The 16,258-nt window shown below is 42.1% G+C and overlaps 1 pseudogene; it reads left to right on the plus strand.

Moving 5' to 3' along the window:
• LOC113626591 (transforming protein RhoA pseudogene) overlaps positions 1-16,258 on the plus strand; it is a 29,778-nt pseudogene that overhangs the window by 1,416 nt on the left and 12,104 nt on the right.

The raw sequence follows: 16,258 nt of genomic DNA on the forward strand, positions 1-16,258 counted from the left end.
CACACACACACACACACACACACACACACACACACACACACACACACCAGCTGCACCAAATAAAACAGGAAGAGTGATTGAACTTGACACAGCCCCCCCTCCCCCTGCCACTGCCCTGCCATGAACCTAGTGAGGGAGGGAGGGAGATAGCATTGTTTTTTGTGACTTTTTTTTATTGGCTCAGGTTCCCCTCAGGGTGAGTGAGCTTTTATGGGATAATTACTTTCAGGTTATAATGCTCTTTGAGCTGTTGCTTTGACATTTATACATTTAACAAATACTTACTGAGCATCTACTATACGCCAGGTCTTTCTGGAAACAGGACAAAGTTGCTGCTCTTATGGTGCTTAAAGTGTTGGGGTTTCTTGCGGGGGAAGGGTGTTTAAAGTGTTTTTTTTTAATGGGAGGGGAACAGGTTAATCAAATAATCACACAAAGTATATTTACAGCTGTGATAAAAGCTAGGAAGAAAAAGTGGGAGTAAGAGGGTTTTAAAGGGTCCTCCTGGCCTACTGGCAGTGGAAGTCAGTGAAGGCTTCCTGGAGGAAGGGTCTTTTGAACTGGGATACAAGTGATGCGTCTGGTTTCATGAGGCCTGGGCTGTGTTCTGGGATGAAGAAAACAGCTTATGGAAAACGATGAAGCAGGACAGAGCAAGTCCCTGGAGGAACCTGAAGACAGTCTGGGTGGTAGGAATCAGAGACAGAAGCAGAAGGGACTTATCTGGGGCAGGAGGGATCAGGAGGGGCCAGAGCATGCAAGATCTTGTTGGCTGGAGGAGGGGTTTCAGCCTGGCCCCACGAGTGATGGGGAGCCATTTCTGGATTTTAAGCAGGGTACAAGATGGTCAGATTTCTTTCCATTTTTATTCAAATTCTTTATTCATCCATTCTTTCAACAAATATTTATTTTTATGAAAAGGTGCTCAACATCATTAGTCATCAGGGAAATGCAAGTAAAACCCAGTGAAATACCATTACACACCCACCAGAATGACTGAAATGAAAAGGCCAAGTCTTGGCAAAGACGCGGAACAACCGAAACTCACCCTCTGTTAGTGGAAGTGAAAATTGGTTCAACCACTTTGGAAAACCGTTTGGCAATTTTTGCTAAAGCTAAACATACAACTACACGGTAACATAGCAATTCCACTCCTTTCCTAGAGAAAGGAGTGCTTTTGTCCGTCAAAAGACCAAAATCTGTCATCAAAAGACCAAAAGACCATCTACCAAAAATGTCCAGAACAGCTTTATTCAAATAGCCCAGAACTAGAGACAGCCTGACTGTCCATCAATAGTCAAAAGGATGAATAAATTGTGATGTGACACAGCAAAAACATAAAAAGGATCAAACTACTAACGCATGTAACATTATGGACAAATCTCACAACACATAATAAGGAGCAAAAGAAGCCAAACATGAAAGAGTACATTTTTCATGATCCCATTTAGATGAAGTCCAAGCACAGGCAAAAACTAATAAATGTTGATTGATGTCAGAATAGTGGTTACCTTTAGGGAGTGTGATTAGGGCGAGGTACAAGAGAGCCTGCTGGAGAGCTGGAAATGTTCTATAACTTGATCTGGTGGTCATTAGATGGTTTACACACACACACATCTTAAAATTTGTTGAGCTGGACACTTAAGTTTGCTATGCTTTGCTTTGTAAAAGTTATACATTAGGGAATTCCCTGGTGGTCCAATGGTTAGGACTCTGTGCTGCCACTGCAGGGGGCACAGGTTCGATCCCTGGTCGGGAAACTAAGATCCCACATGCCACACGGTGCAGCCAAAAAAAAAAAAAAAAAGTTATAACTTACACGAAAATTTGAAATAGAAAATAAATAAATAAAATAAAAATATGTATTGGGGCCTACCATGTAGGTGCTGTAGACGCTTCGGTAAACAAAACAAAGATCTCTGCCTTCGTGAGAAGCAAGCGGACGACAGACCAAATGAATGAGGATACCGTTTTCCAGGAGCAGAAACTGATGGTTAGAGGGATGAGATAATTTGCCCATGATCCCCCAGCTGGGATGTGGCAGAGAGGAGACTCAGCCCTGCTTTAACCACCAAACCCTCTCCGCACTTCTTTTTCAGCCACAGACTCACAAGTCTTCCCCTCCCCCTTCTTTCCAAGCCCCTTCCTTCCCACCTGTGGCTCAAGTACAGTAATGAACACCCTCAGACCCAGCAGCTCTGGGCCCTGGGCCAAACCCACTCAATGAAAGCAAACAAAATAAATTGATGGTGAAAATGCGGGATCTGGATTTCAAGCATCAGCAGCCCTGGTAGACCATGAGTTGAGTGAATCATATATCAAGAATGCCAGAGAGATCCTTTTTGTTTTTCCCTGAAATCAGAGTACCATGTTCCTGTTCATTTATTTCACAGGACTTTTCACTATTTGTAATCATCTAATTTACTTGCTTCATATAGGCCTCCCCAGCCATACTGGAATCTTCCAGCTACTGCTGTCTCTCACCTGGACTGCTGTAACAGCCTCCTGCCCGGTCTCCCCATCCCTGTCCCTCCCCACTGCAATCAGAGCTCAACACAGCAACCAGAGGAGTCCTATTAAAGCAAGGAAACAACACCCCTGCATAAAGCCCCCCTGGCCTCCTATCGTGCTTAATACAAAATCCTACTGGATGTGATCCAGCAATTCCATTTCTGGGTAGACCCCCAAAAGAAGTAAAAGCAGGAACTTAAAAAGATATTTCCACACCCATCCCATGTTCATAGCAGCATTGTTCACAATAGCCAGGAAGTGAAAGCAGCCCAGGTGTCCATCAACAGATGAATAGATAAACAAAATGTCATCTATACATGTAATGGAATATTATTCAGCCTTAAAAGGGAAAGAAAATTTGACACATGCTACAAGGGTGAACTTTGAAGACATTATGCCAAGTGAAATAAGACAGTCATAAAAGGAGAAATATTGTATGCACCCACTTATATGAAGTTCCTAGAGTAGTCAAGTTCATAGAGACAGTAGAATGGTGGTTGCAAGGGGTAAGGTGGGAGATGGGGACTTAGTGTTTAATGAATATAGAGTTTCCATCTGAGAAGAAGAAAAAGTTTTGGAGGCGGATGGTGGGGACAGTTGGACAACAGTATGAGTATAATTAATGGCACAGAACTATACACTTAAAAATGGTCAAGATGGTAAATTTTATGTTGTGTACATCTTGTCACAATAAAAAATATATGAAAAAAGAAAGCAAAATAGAGTGGTTTAAAAAAAAAATCCTACTAGGCCTCTATGATATGGTTCTTGCCCATCCCCAATGTCATCTTGAACCCCTTTGTCTTCAGTCGCTGTGCTGCTGCAGCCACACTGAGAGCTTTCTGTTTCTTGAACACCCCAAGCCCAACCCACCTCCAAATCTTTCCCCCTGCCGATCCCTCTGCCTGGAACCCTCAGCCTCTGAAGCTTCAAGTAGCCTGGGCTCCCTGCTCGCCCAGCCTAAGCTCGAATGCCATCTCCTTAGAGAGGCTTCCCTACTTCATTTACCTCGAGTACCCACCATCCCCTCATCTCACCCCTGCTCTAACACGATCTGAATTTTTTTTTTAATTGTCTTTTACCCTTCCTTTCCCCAATTATTCCTGCCAGACCCTCAAATTCTTTTTATTTATTTATTTATTTATTTATTTATCTGGCTGCATCGGGTCTTAGCTGCAGCACATGGGATCTTTAGTTGTGGCATGTGGGATATTTAGTTGTGGCCTGCGGGATCTAGTTCCCTGACCAGGGGTCGAACCCCGACCCCTGCATTGAGAGTGCAGAGTCTCAGCCACTGGACCACTAGGGAAGTCCCTGAAATTTTTTAATTGGTTCTTCTTCCTCCTAGAATAAGAGCATGACTTTATCTTCCTTCACAATTCAATCAGCAAATATTTATTGCCAAACTGTGTTCTGGGCAGGAGATGGCAAACTACCACCAGCCACCTGTTTGTATAAATAAAGTTTTATTGGAACACAGTCCCACATGTCCTTTTATGTATTTTATTTTTTAATGCTCTATGGAATTCTTTCTTTCTTTTTTTTTTTGGCTGCGTTGGGTCTTTGTTCCTGTGTGCGGGCTTTCTCTAGTTGTGGCTCACGGGCTCTAGAGCTCAGGCTCAGTAGTTGTGGCGCATGGGCTTAGTTGCTCCGAGGCATGTGGGATTTTCCTAGACCAGGGCTCGAACCCGTGTCCCCTGCATTGACAGGTGGATTCTAAACTGCTGCACCAGCAGGGAAGTCCCCTTTTATGTATTTTTCAAGGCTGTTTTCATGCTACAACCTCAGAACTGGGTAGTTGCAACAGAGACCGCGTGACCAAAAAGCCTAAAATGTTTACTGCCTTGCTCTTTACCTGAAAAATTGTACTGACCTCTGGTCTAGGAGTTTGGCCTACATCAGGGAGCAAAACATACCAAAATCCCCTGCCCACACTTCTGGTGGAGCTGAGATTCTAGTGGGAGAGAGAAAGCGATTTACCTGTTTACAAGATAAATAGGACAGAGTTTAATATAGATGACTTAGGATAGTTAAATGCTGAGAAGAAAAATGTACAGTATGGGTCAGGAGGATGGATATCTAGACTCAGTGATCAGGGAAGACAGGCCAAGGAGGTGGCATTTAAGTAAATGTACGAAGTGAGAGTGGATTTTGGGGGAGTACTAAATCAAAGGCCTGGGCTGAGGCAAGACAGCCAAGCTTGGGGAAGAGCAGAGAACCCAGGGGGGTTGGAATGGAGATGCAGCCAGTTCACATGGGGCCTCGTAGGCCCCAGCGACGACTTGGTTATCCTTGGAGTGAAGCAGGAGGTCACGGGAGGGAATTGAGCAGAGGAGCTGGTGTGACTTGAGTTTATCAGCATCCCTTGGGCTGCTGGGTGAAAAATAGACTGTGATGAAGAATGTCACCTGCCATATCAGTAAACAAAGGATGTTGTGGCCATCAAGCCATCGGCCCCTGCAGCCAACTCCAACTGTGCACCCTGAGAGGATTCAGGGTGGAGAAAAGCAGGATACTGGCCCTGGATAGTTAAGGTGCCTATCAAAGGAATGATTTCAGTGAGCTCAGATTCTTGCATCTTCCCATGCATAGAGAAGCACTAAATTCATCGGCTTGAGATGCCTGGCTTTCTTTGATTAACAGTAACCTTGTGATGATCCAACTACCTGGCTTTTGTTGCAAAAACTCCTGTATATCCTGGCTCCTCCCTTGCCTCTTCAGAGCAGGCCCTCAGAGCTATCTGGAGAGGCTGCCTCCCAGGTTTGAGTCCTCAGAAAGTCCATACAATAAAACATAATTTTTTAATAATTTAATAATCTCAGCTTTTAGGCTGTTCATTTTTTGTCAGTCGACAAGACCATGGGCTGGGCAGGGAGGGGCAGAAGCAGGGCTAGCAGCTGGGAAGCAGGGTTTGATATGCTCAAAGAGGTCGAGGAGTAAAAGGGCTAATATCAGCCTGGACTGCCAAGTGGACCCAGGGTCCTGTTTTTGCGAAACTACAGCGTTCAATAATTGTGGACCACTGTATTCAGAGCACCATTATCTGAAGCTCTGTGTCTGGCTTGGAACTCAAGGCAGCTTCTCAGCGTCTGAGCTCCAGGAGAGAGAAAGGCATGTCATTGGTACTCATAGAATTTCAAACTGCAAATTTTCTATAATTTTAGAGAACAAAGTTTCTCAGTGAGTAAGAAAGTAGTGGTCACTCAAAGAGGGGGGGTACTGTGGCACTTTAAATCTATGAGTGTCCTTGGAAGAAATACTATTTTCTGTTAACTTTGCAGCCAGCTTTATTATGTCTGTTACCCAGCCTGGCTGAGTTTTGGATCTCTCAGTCCGATCCAATTTTTACTTTCCTACAATTAAGGATCATGTACTACATTTAGTAGTTTCGTCTCTTAAGTGTCTTTTAATCTAGAATACTCCCCACTCTCATATATATATAAAACATTGTCCTGTTGAGGAGAGCAAGACAATTATACTGTAGAATACCCCACATTCTGGATTTCTCCTTTTTTGTTTCTTCATTGGCATGGTTTACTGCGTTCCTCTGTCCCCTGTATTTTCTGTAAACGTTAGATCTAAAGGCTTGATTGGATTCAGGTTAGTATACATTCTTCCCGGAATAGGAGCTACTGGGTGAGGGGGGATTGACTGCAAGGGAACATGAGGGAACTTTCTGGAATGATGGAAATTTTCCATGTCTTGAATGCAGTGGAAATTAGGTGTATACATGTCAGAACCCATCATCAAAGTGGATACTTCAAATGGGTGTATTTTATTAAACTATATCTGTATAAAACATACCTTTATGAAATTATATCTCAATAGAGGAGAAAGAGAATCTGTTTAGATCTCAGCTTCTGTGTGTTCTCTCTCCTAGAACTAAGACGCCTGAGAAAGGGCCTGCGTCCAAGGTGTTCCTGCCTTCACAACTGTCCTTCCTCCACTTTGTAAAAGTAAGGCAAATGCTTCTCAGTCATCTTGAAACTTACTTAAGGCATGTTGTGCTGTGGTGTAAAAACCTGGATGCCGAACAAAAGCATAAACATAATAGTGTGTGGCTAGGAAAGGCAATGACCCTAAGGACTGGGTAACAAATCCTTTTGCAATTCGGATGATTTCCTATTTGCTTCCAACCAACATGAAGGAGGCACTGCAAGACTTGTTGGATAATAGATTATTACAAATAATTTCTGGTAATGAATCATAATGTGATGTGTGGCAAATAGGCATTCAAACATGGGTGACCTTGGGGACTTCCCTGGTGGTGCAGTGGATAAGACTCCACGCTCCCAATGCAGGATGCCCGGGTTCGATCACTGGTCAGGGAACTAGATCCCACATGCCGCAACTAAGAGTTCACATGCCACAACTAAGGAGCCCACCTGCCGCAACTGAGACCCGGTGCAACCAAATAAATAAATAAATATTTTTTTAAAAACATGGGTGACCTTGAATTACTTGGCTGTGACAAAATTTCCATTCCAGTCTCCTGTTTATGTGAAAAACATTTCTCAGTATTTACTTTATAAAAGAAAAAAAAAAAAAAAAAAAGGAATAGAGCTTCTTCTAAACACTATCCCATTCCAGCAATAAGTAATATTTATCCACAGACAGATGGACAACCCCCCAAAAAACACCAAAAAATAACTAGCCCATCCATCTTATTAAAAGACTCATTTAGATAAAACATACTTTTCAATGTATAACAATTACTGATCATAATGTGGTATATTTATGTTGTTTTGATCAATTATATTCAAATAATAATTGTAATGATAATTTAGAGAAAAATTTTAACACTTAGAGCCTTTTTTTAAATTTTAATTTTATTTATTTTTTTTATGCAGCAGGTTCTTATTAATTATCCATTTAACACTTAGAGCCTTATGAACACACGATACTCTTCAAAATTAGAGTCTTAGGGAAACCGGACATTAATATATATATACACATATATATTAACATAACTTACAAGCATTTTGTTGCATAGAAGTATGATCTGGTGGTTAATTTTAAAACTTTTCACATCTTATATCAATATTAGAATAGAAGTCTGTGGGAGAAATAGAATGGAAATACAAGTTCAAGGAGAAAAAAAATGGTAAAATTAAACTTCCAGTTGTTAAAAACCTGTTCTTTTTTTTTCCCTACAAGGTTTTCCATTTGTTTCCATGATGGTGTGTGATTATGTTCATGGATTTTTAAAAATAAATGATGATAGGTATATTTAAAAGTATGAAGTAAAATTATATTCTAAAATATCAATATTTATAATAACTAGGAAATTAAGACTGCAACTATTTAAACTTACAATAAACAAATTTTAGGGACTTCCCTGGTTGGGCAGTGGTTAAAAATCCACCTGCCAATGCAGGGGACACGGGTTCAAGCCCTGGTCCGGGAATATCGCACATGCCGCAGAGCAACTAAGCCTGCGCGCCACAACTACTGAGGCTCGTGTGCCTAGAGCCCGTGCTCCGCCACAAGAGAAGCCACCGCAATGAGAAGCCCATGCACCGCAATGAAGAGTAGCCCCCACTCGCCACAACTAGAGAAAGCCCGTGCACAGCAACGAAGACCCCACACAGCCATAAATAAATAAATTTATTAAAAAAAAATTTTAGATGTCAAGTTAAAAATATGCAAGGGGTACAGAGTTCTTAGAAATTATTTAAGAAGAAACACAAGTAAAATACTTGAAGATCACTAAACAAGACCTTTTGTCCATCTCCTGAGCAGAAACCATGTGCAGGCAAAATGCTCAAGATCAAGACTGACAGGTCCCTGCTCTCATGAGATATCATAGTGATAAACAAATATAAACAAAGGAAGAAAAACAGCCAGTTTCAGGAGTTGATACTTTGAAGAGTACAATAAATATAATAGACTGTTCCTTGGATAAGGATGAGGGTGGGGGTGGGGGGAGAGGAGAAGTTGGGTTGGTCAGGGTCTCACAAAGGAGGTGACATTTGAACTGAGACCTGAAGTGAGGATGTCAGCAACCAGAAAACCCAGGAAAGAGAGATTCAGGCTAAGGAAACAGCAAGTGCAAAGGTCCTGTGGCAGAAACAAGCTTGGTGTGTTCCAGGAATAGAAAGAAGATGCTGTGGCTGGAGCATGGTGAGCCAGGGGGAGTGCAGGAAATGTAGGCTGGGGTGTTGTAGGCCGTGCTGTGGAGTCTGAATTTTATCCTGAAGACAATAGGAACCCTTTAGAACACTGAGTTTGAACATTGAGAACTTCTGAGTTTCTCAATGTCCTACTGACATTTGGTCCAGATAATTCTTTGTTGTGGGGCTGTCCTGAGCATCGTAGGATGTTTGACTGCACCCCTGTCCACTACGCATTAGATGCCAGTAGCCCCCTCATCCCAAAACCCATTGTGACAACCAAAAATGTCTCCAGACGTCGCCAAATATCCTTTGTGGGAGGATACGTCCCTATAATGGGAGGCTACACACCCACCAGAAACGGTTATGCTGGTCTATAGCTGATGAACAGGAAAACACTCATGACCCCAGTAAGTCATGACAAATTAAACACATTTTCTCCCTGCTCCCTCCCATAACCTCCCTGAAATGACCACTGAGGAATAAGGAAGGTTAAACTAATGAGGAAAAGGAGAATAGGAGAGGAAACAACATTAGATGAAGAATGTTGACAAAATTTCAGAAGATAGAAAACAGGTGGGAAGTGAATTAGCCAAACACAGAGACGGAGGCCAAGAACTAAGCTAATCCCCAGTGGACAAACCAGAGGAATCTGAGAAACCGAAAATGCCCATCATATATGGAGGCTGGGGTGAGTTGGGACCAAAAGCTGAAGAACTGTGTGGAAGTCAGTATAAGGAGAGGGTGGATTCTTCCACCCTATAGAGCAGGTGACTCTATCTTTCCCAGCCACAGCATAAGACAGGAAGTTTTAGAAAGTCTAGATTTGGGAAGGGGCAGAGTAGAGGATAGAGTGAGTCATGAAACTGAAAACAGGAGGATGAAGTGAGAGGGTATCTAGAAATGGTGAGATTTCCAAGCTCCCAACCCCACTTGGCTCCCACAATGATGACAGTCAGGCTTAGACCTCTGAAATAATCAACACAGGCTCAGTTATGCTGCAGTAACAAAAATCCCTAAATCTCAGTAGTTTAAAACAATGTTCGTGTATTGTTTGCTCAAGTTTTATGTCCTTGTGGGTTGTCTTCACTCAGTTTCTTGGAGCAGCCATGATCTGAAGGTGGATAATCACACCAAAGGGAAAAGAGAGATTCAGAGTCCTGCTTAGAGTGATACGTCAATTTTTTTTTGGATGAAATTCATATAACATAAAAGTCACCATTTCAAAATGAACAATTCACTGGTATTTAGTACATTCTCAATGTTGTGTAACCACCAACTCTATTTAGCTTCAAGTCATTGTCATCATCCCAAAAGGAAACCCATGCACATAAGCAGTTGCTTCCCAGGCCCCTCTCCCCCGTCTCTGCAAGCATCCATCTGAATTCTGTCCCTAGGGATTGACGTATTCTGGATTATTCTGTATGCAGGTAATCCTCATTATATGTGGATTCCATATTTCTGAATTTGTCTTACTACATTAACTTTAACTTATTTGTAATTTCAAAATCAAGAGACTTCCCTGGTGGTCCAGTGGGTAAGACTCCATGCTCCCAATGCAGGGGGCCCAGGTTCCATCCCTGGTTGAAGAACTAGATCCCGCATGCCGCAAATGAGTCTGCATGCCTCAACTAAGAAGTCCGCATGCTGCAACTAAGAAGTCCGCATGCTGCAACAAAGATCCCATGAGCCACAACTAAGACCCGGCACAGCCAAAATAAATAAATACGTAAAAATAAATCCTAAAAAAAAATTGATAGTTGTGGACTTTCCTGGTCATTGGTGGAGCAGCAACAAATTTGACTTGCTCTACATGCATGTTCCCAGCTGAGGATGAAAGAGGCAACACCCTTCTTATTTCAGCTCTCATACTCTAAACAAGTGTTCATGGTATATTTTGTGCCACATTTTGCATTTTCGTGCCTTTTGTTTGTGATTTCGCTGTTTAAAATAGTCCCAGGTATAGTGCTGAAGTGCTGGCTAGTGTTCCAAGAAATTACATGTGTTAGGTAAGCTTTGTTCATGCATGAGTTTTAGTGCTGTTGGCCGTGAGTTCAATGTTAATGAACCAACAATGTATTAAATAAGAATTAAAAAAATTTTTTTTTTATTTTTGGCTGCGCCGCACGGCTTGCAGGATCTTAGTTCCCCGACCAGGGATTGAACCTGAGCTCTCGGCCATGAAAGCACGGAGTCCTAACTTGGACTGCCAGGGAATTCCCTAAATAAGATGTCTTTTAACAGAAGCACATATAAATCAAGATTATGTGTTGATTGGTTCATGAAAATGTTGTGAACAGAGGTTCACAGGAACTGTATTTCCCTAGAAGAAGCGATTCCGTATTCAATAACTAAGTGTTCCTGGAGACGCTGTAGAACATATCTACCATGAATAATGAAAATCGTCAAATGGAATTTGTAAACGGAATCATACATTATGTGACCTTTTGTCTGGCTTCTTTCACTTAGCATAATATTTTTGAGGTTCATCCACATTGTAGCAAGTACCTGCATTTCATTCCTTTCAATGGCTGAGTAATAGTTCATTGTATGGATGTACCACACATTGTTCAGCCATTCATCAGTTGAACATTTGGACTGTTTCCATCTTTTGCCTACTGTGAACAGTGATGCTGTCAATATATGTGTACACACATTTTACCAGCCAAAGACTCCAGTCATCTGAGAAAAGCTTTTATTATGAAAGACAACTCCAAAACAAGCAGGAAAATGGGATTTGGAGAAACAGTGACAATGAGAGGAATGAAGTAAACTTCTAAAAATCTGCCATAAACATCTTAGAGAGATAATAGATGATATAGCATTCCTGGAACCGAACAGGCTATCTTTTTTTTTAATTAAAATGTATTTATTTATTTTTCTTTCTAGTGTTAAGATGTAATTGATATACAGCACTGTATAAATTTAAGTTGTAAAGAACAAGATATCTTTTTTTTTTTTTTTTTTTTGTGGTACGCGGGCCTCTCACTGTTGTGGCCTCTCCTGTTGCGGAGCACAGGCTCTGGACGTGCAGGCTCAGCGGCCATGGCTCACTGGCCCATGTCCCCTGCATCGGCAGGTGGACTCTCAACCACTGCACCACGAGGGAAGTCCCAAGAACAAGATATCTTTTAAAAGGAATATTCAGGGAACAACAACAACAACAAGCTCTTGGAAATCAAGAAACTAAGAAGTAAAAAATATTCAATGAAACAAGAGGAAGAAAAAAATTGAAGAAGTCTTCCAGAGAGAAGAGGAAATAAAGAACATTAGAAGACCACAACGGAAGGTCCAATATCCAAATAATAAGAATTTGAGAAAAATAAAACTGGGAAAATAAAGGAGAGAAAATTATCAAGAAAATAATAATTAAAAAAAAAAACTTTTCTGAACTGACAGAAGTGATAATTTTTTAGAGTGGTATACTGGAGTATTTAAGGTGAAATGTCATGATCTCTGTAACTTACTTTAAAATATTTCAGCAAATCACAATGCGATACCACATTATACACACCAGAATGACTGTAATAAAAAGGACAATGTCAGAAACAGATATGGGTTGTAGCTTGCCTTCCTTCTTTCCAATTCATGTCTAGCTTCCCCCCACCCCGCAACTGCTGGCCTTGCTGATCTCCAGCAACTTTAGGCCCATTGAATTCCCCACCAGCATCCACAGTTTTATAAGACTTAATTTCAATAATAAATCCCTTATTATGAGTTGTAAGGACTCATACTGGTTCTGCTTCCCTGTTCAAACCCTAACTGATGTAAGTATGGCACTAATTATCTGAGGAAAGGTGGCTGCTTATGCATAGATGCTACGGCAAGCACAGTCTCTGAAAGGCCTCACCAGCCATTAGTAACAGGACGTATTTGGAGGGAGGGGTTTGGAGGTCCAGTGGTAGGGAGAATTTTCACTTATTTGTTTTTTTGCAATTTTTTGTTTACCTTGTGATTGTATACATTTTAAAAACACATGCTAATGGTAAAATATAACATGTATCCAGAAAAAGTGCTGTAGGTAGAGTATGTAGTGGTATCTCATTGTGGTTTCAATTTGCATTTCCCTGATTACAAATGAAGCTGAGTACTTTTTTTTTTCATTAGCCATATCGATTTCTTCCTTTTTGCAAGGGCTTCTTAAAATCTTTTGCCATTTTTCTATCAACTGTCTTTTTCTTAATGATTTCAGGGAGCTCTCTTTAGTCTAGGTATAAATGCTTTGCCATTTACATATATTTCAAATATCTTCTACTAGTCCATGGATTTTTTTGACCCTCTTTTGAAGAGGTTTCTTTTGAAGAAATGTGTATTTCCTCTTGGTACGGCCTGAGTGTTTGTGTCCCCCCACCCCCCTCAAATCCATGTTGAAATTCAAATCCCCAATGTGATGGTATTAGGAGGTGGGGTCTTTGAGAGATGATGAGGTCATGAGGATGGAGCTCTCATGAATGAGATTAATGCCTTTATAAAAGAGACCCCAAAACAAAAACAAAACAAACAAACAAAAAGATTAGCTTTGGGACTTCCCTGGCAGTCCAGTGGCTAAGACTCTGTGCTTCCACTGCAGACGGTGCGGGTTCGATCCCTGGTCGGGGAACTAAGATCCCACATGCCGCGTGGCACGGCCAAAACAAAAAACAAAACAAAACAAAAGATTAAAAGAGAACCCAGAGAGCTCCTTTGCCCCCTTCCACCATGTAAGGACGCGGCGAGAAGGCACCAGCTATCAACCAGGAAGAGGACCCTCACCAGAAGGTGACCGTGCTGGCACCTTGATCTTGAACTTCCCAGCCTCCTGCACTGTGAGAAATCAATTTCTGTTGTTTAGCAGACCAGGGATCGAACCCAGTCTGTGGTATTTTGTTATAGAAGTCTGAGCAGATGAGACACCTCTTTTCTCAACATAAATGCCATAGACTCTGGATCTTTTTTACCAACTCTCTCACGAGACGCTTGCGGGCAAGATGAGAAGGCACAGGCTGTGTTACTTGTGTTCAGAAGCTGGGTCTGCAAAGCCCACAGGCACCGATAAAGAGGTCTGTGGGGAAACGTTCTCAGTGTCACACTCTGTTCTCTGCACAGTCCTTTTTAAATTTGTGATCATCATTTATTAAGTTACAAAGATCCAGGCCCTGTGGTAAGAACTTTATATACTTGGCCTATTTTCTCTTTTTCACTCCCCCAGTTACCAGAGCCCATGTATCCATCAGTTACAGAAGGCACAGTCTAAGGCCACGGTACGTTGAAGTCCCCAGGAAAATGTTTTAATTCTTTTGGAATCAGAAGAAAAATAAATAAATATAACCCTGCCTTTATTATATTTGTCTTTATACCAACACCATCATAAAATATAGTTTTAGATGTGTGTGTGTGTGTGTGCGTGTGTATGTGTGTGTGTGTAAGAATGTGTCCCAGCCAGCAACCTTATAAGGTGGGCACTATTGTTATATAATTTATTCAAGGGAAGAAACTAAAGTCTGAAAAGTGACTTAGCCAAGGTCAGACAGCTGGAAAGTGTGGGAACAGGGACTTGAACTTAAGCCTGGGGACCCTAAAGCTTTTACGCTTGGCCACTAACCTAAAGGGTTCCCAGGTCAACACTGTCATATCCAGGGGGTGTATCTGGCTGGAGCTGGGGAGGTTTACCCTGGAAGAAGTCTTAGAGGAGATTTGATACAGTCTTCCAATATTTTAAGAGCTGTCACATGGAAAAAGGATTAGCCCAGTTTTTTGTGGCTCCTGAGAATGGAGCCGGGATAGGTGGGGTGGGGTTATAGGAAAGCAGATTTTGACCCAGTCACCTGTCAGTAGCAATTTATCCTGAAAACCATAGGAGGGAAGTTTGACCTCTGTCCCTGACAAGGAAAGAATTAAGAACAAAGCTGTGTTGGAGAGGATTACTGCCTTGGGAAGGGAGTTGGAGGAGAACGAGATGAATTTTTACGTCCCTTTAACATTAAGATTCTACACTTGCAGATATTAGAGGTTCAGCAAGTGTAGATGAGTCGGGATCCTCCCCACCCCCATCCCAATTTCACCAATCCTTAGCGAGCCCTCTCATGCACTCTTAGTGGGAGTCTAAATGGAAACAGTCTTTTTGGAAGAGCTATTGGCAGTATCTATTGAGACTTTCCATAACTTTTGACTTAGCACTTCTATATGGAAGAATCTCTACTATGATATAAATGCACAAATGTGCAAAGATATTTGCCCAAGGATGTTTACTGCAGTGTGTTTATAACAGCAGAAGGTTTACAACAGCCAAGTGTTCATCAGAAGGGGACGGGTTAAATGAATGATGAAACTAATACAACATTGTAAATTATTGTCAATTAATTATGGACAATTATTTGACATTGTAATTATTGTCAACTATACTTCAATATAAAACTAAACAATATTTTTGAAAAGGAAAATAAATGAACGATGATAAACGATTCATAGATCATACATGGTATTAACGATCCAGGCTCTGTTGTAGGCCCTAGGGATGCCCAAATGAGCCTAAGTGGCAAAGACCCCCCCAGCCCCACCCTGTGGTTGTCCCCCTTGTGGAGTGTGGGAGGAAAATCAGACAATAAACCTGTTTAATAAGTAAATCAAACTGCTCATTAGAAGGCGGTGAGGGTCGTACTGAGAACGCAGGGATGCGGAGTGGAGGTGGGGGCGGGTTGCAGTTTTCAGTAGGGTGTCCCGGGTAGACCTCACTGAGAAGGGAACGTTAGAGAAAGGCTCGAAGCTGGATGGGACACCCGCCACTCTGGAGAGTCACTGGGAGAACACCTTTGAAGGGCCTGGCATCCAGCAGGCTCTGAAGGACAGTAGCTGTTGTTTATTTCAGTCCCCAGGAATTAGAAAGAGCCCCCAAAATGCTTACCTAAGGAAGATGCCTAAAAGTTTGCAAATGAAGAGTGGGAGGGCTTGGACTCTGGTGACTGTTTTTTACCTGCCTCCCCAGAAAGCAGTTGAAACATCTCATGCAAGGGAAGGTTCTTGCCTGTGTGTCTTGTTTGCCCACCTGCCTTTGTAGCAATCCATCTGCCCATTGTATTTCTTTCTATCAGTTTCACTGGGTGGAGGAGGCTCCCCAGCTCCCTTGTCCTTGATAAAGCCCCGGAGGGCCCCCATTAGGCAATGAGGAAGCTCTTGGTGTGGTAAGGTCTCTCCCTAGACAGGAGGTTACTCAGCAGCAGCCCCTTAAACGGTGGGAGTCAGTCCCTATCAGTGCATTTATTCTGAGTCTTGGCAACAGACAGATGGGAGGTACCAAAGGGATCTATGGGTTTTTTTCCCTGACTCCAAGCAGGCTTTTATCTAGCACCTTCTAAAAATGGCTCTGGTCTCTTTAGGGTAACAGGTTATGGGGTCTGCTCTGGCTTAGATGTTACCTGAAGTAGGGAAAGGGGCTCCTTCAAGGGGAGAAGAGACAAGAGATTTCTATACAAAGCTGGAAATAAGTATCCCATGAGATGAATAAAGTCCTAATGGGGGGATAGGGAAAGGCTTCCCTGGCACCAAGGACACTGCTGGACAGGAGGAGACACAATTGGGGTTTTGACACAGGGAAATGGGGATGGTGTCCCAGGCAGAGAGCACAGCAAAGAAAAACACACAGAAGCAGCTAACAACGG

Source organism: Aethalodelphis obliquidens, unplaced genomic scaffold (assembly GCF_003676395.1).
Source record: "Aethalodelphis obliquidens isolate GAN/ISIS:26980383/991018 unplaced genomic scaffold, ASM367639v1 scaffold18, whole genome shotgun sequence".
Lineage (NCBI taxonomy): Eukaryota > Metazoa > Chordata > Mammalia > Artiodactyla > Delphinidae > Aethalodelphis > Aethalodelphis obliquidens.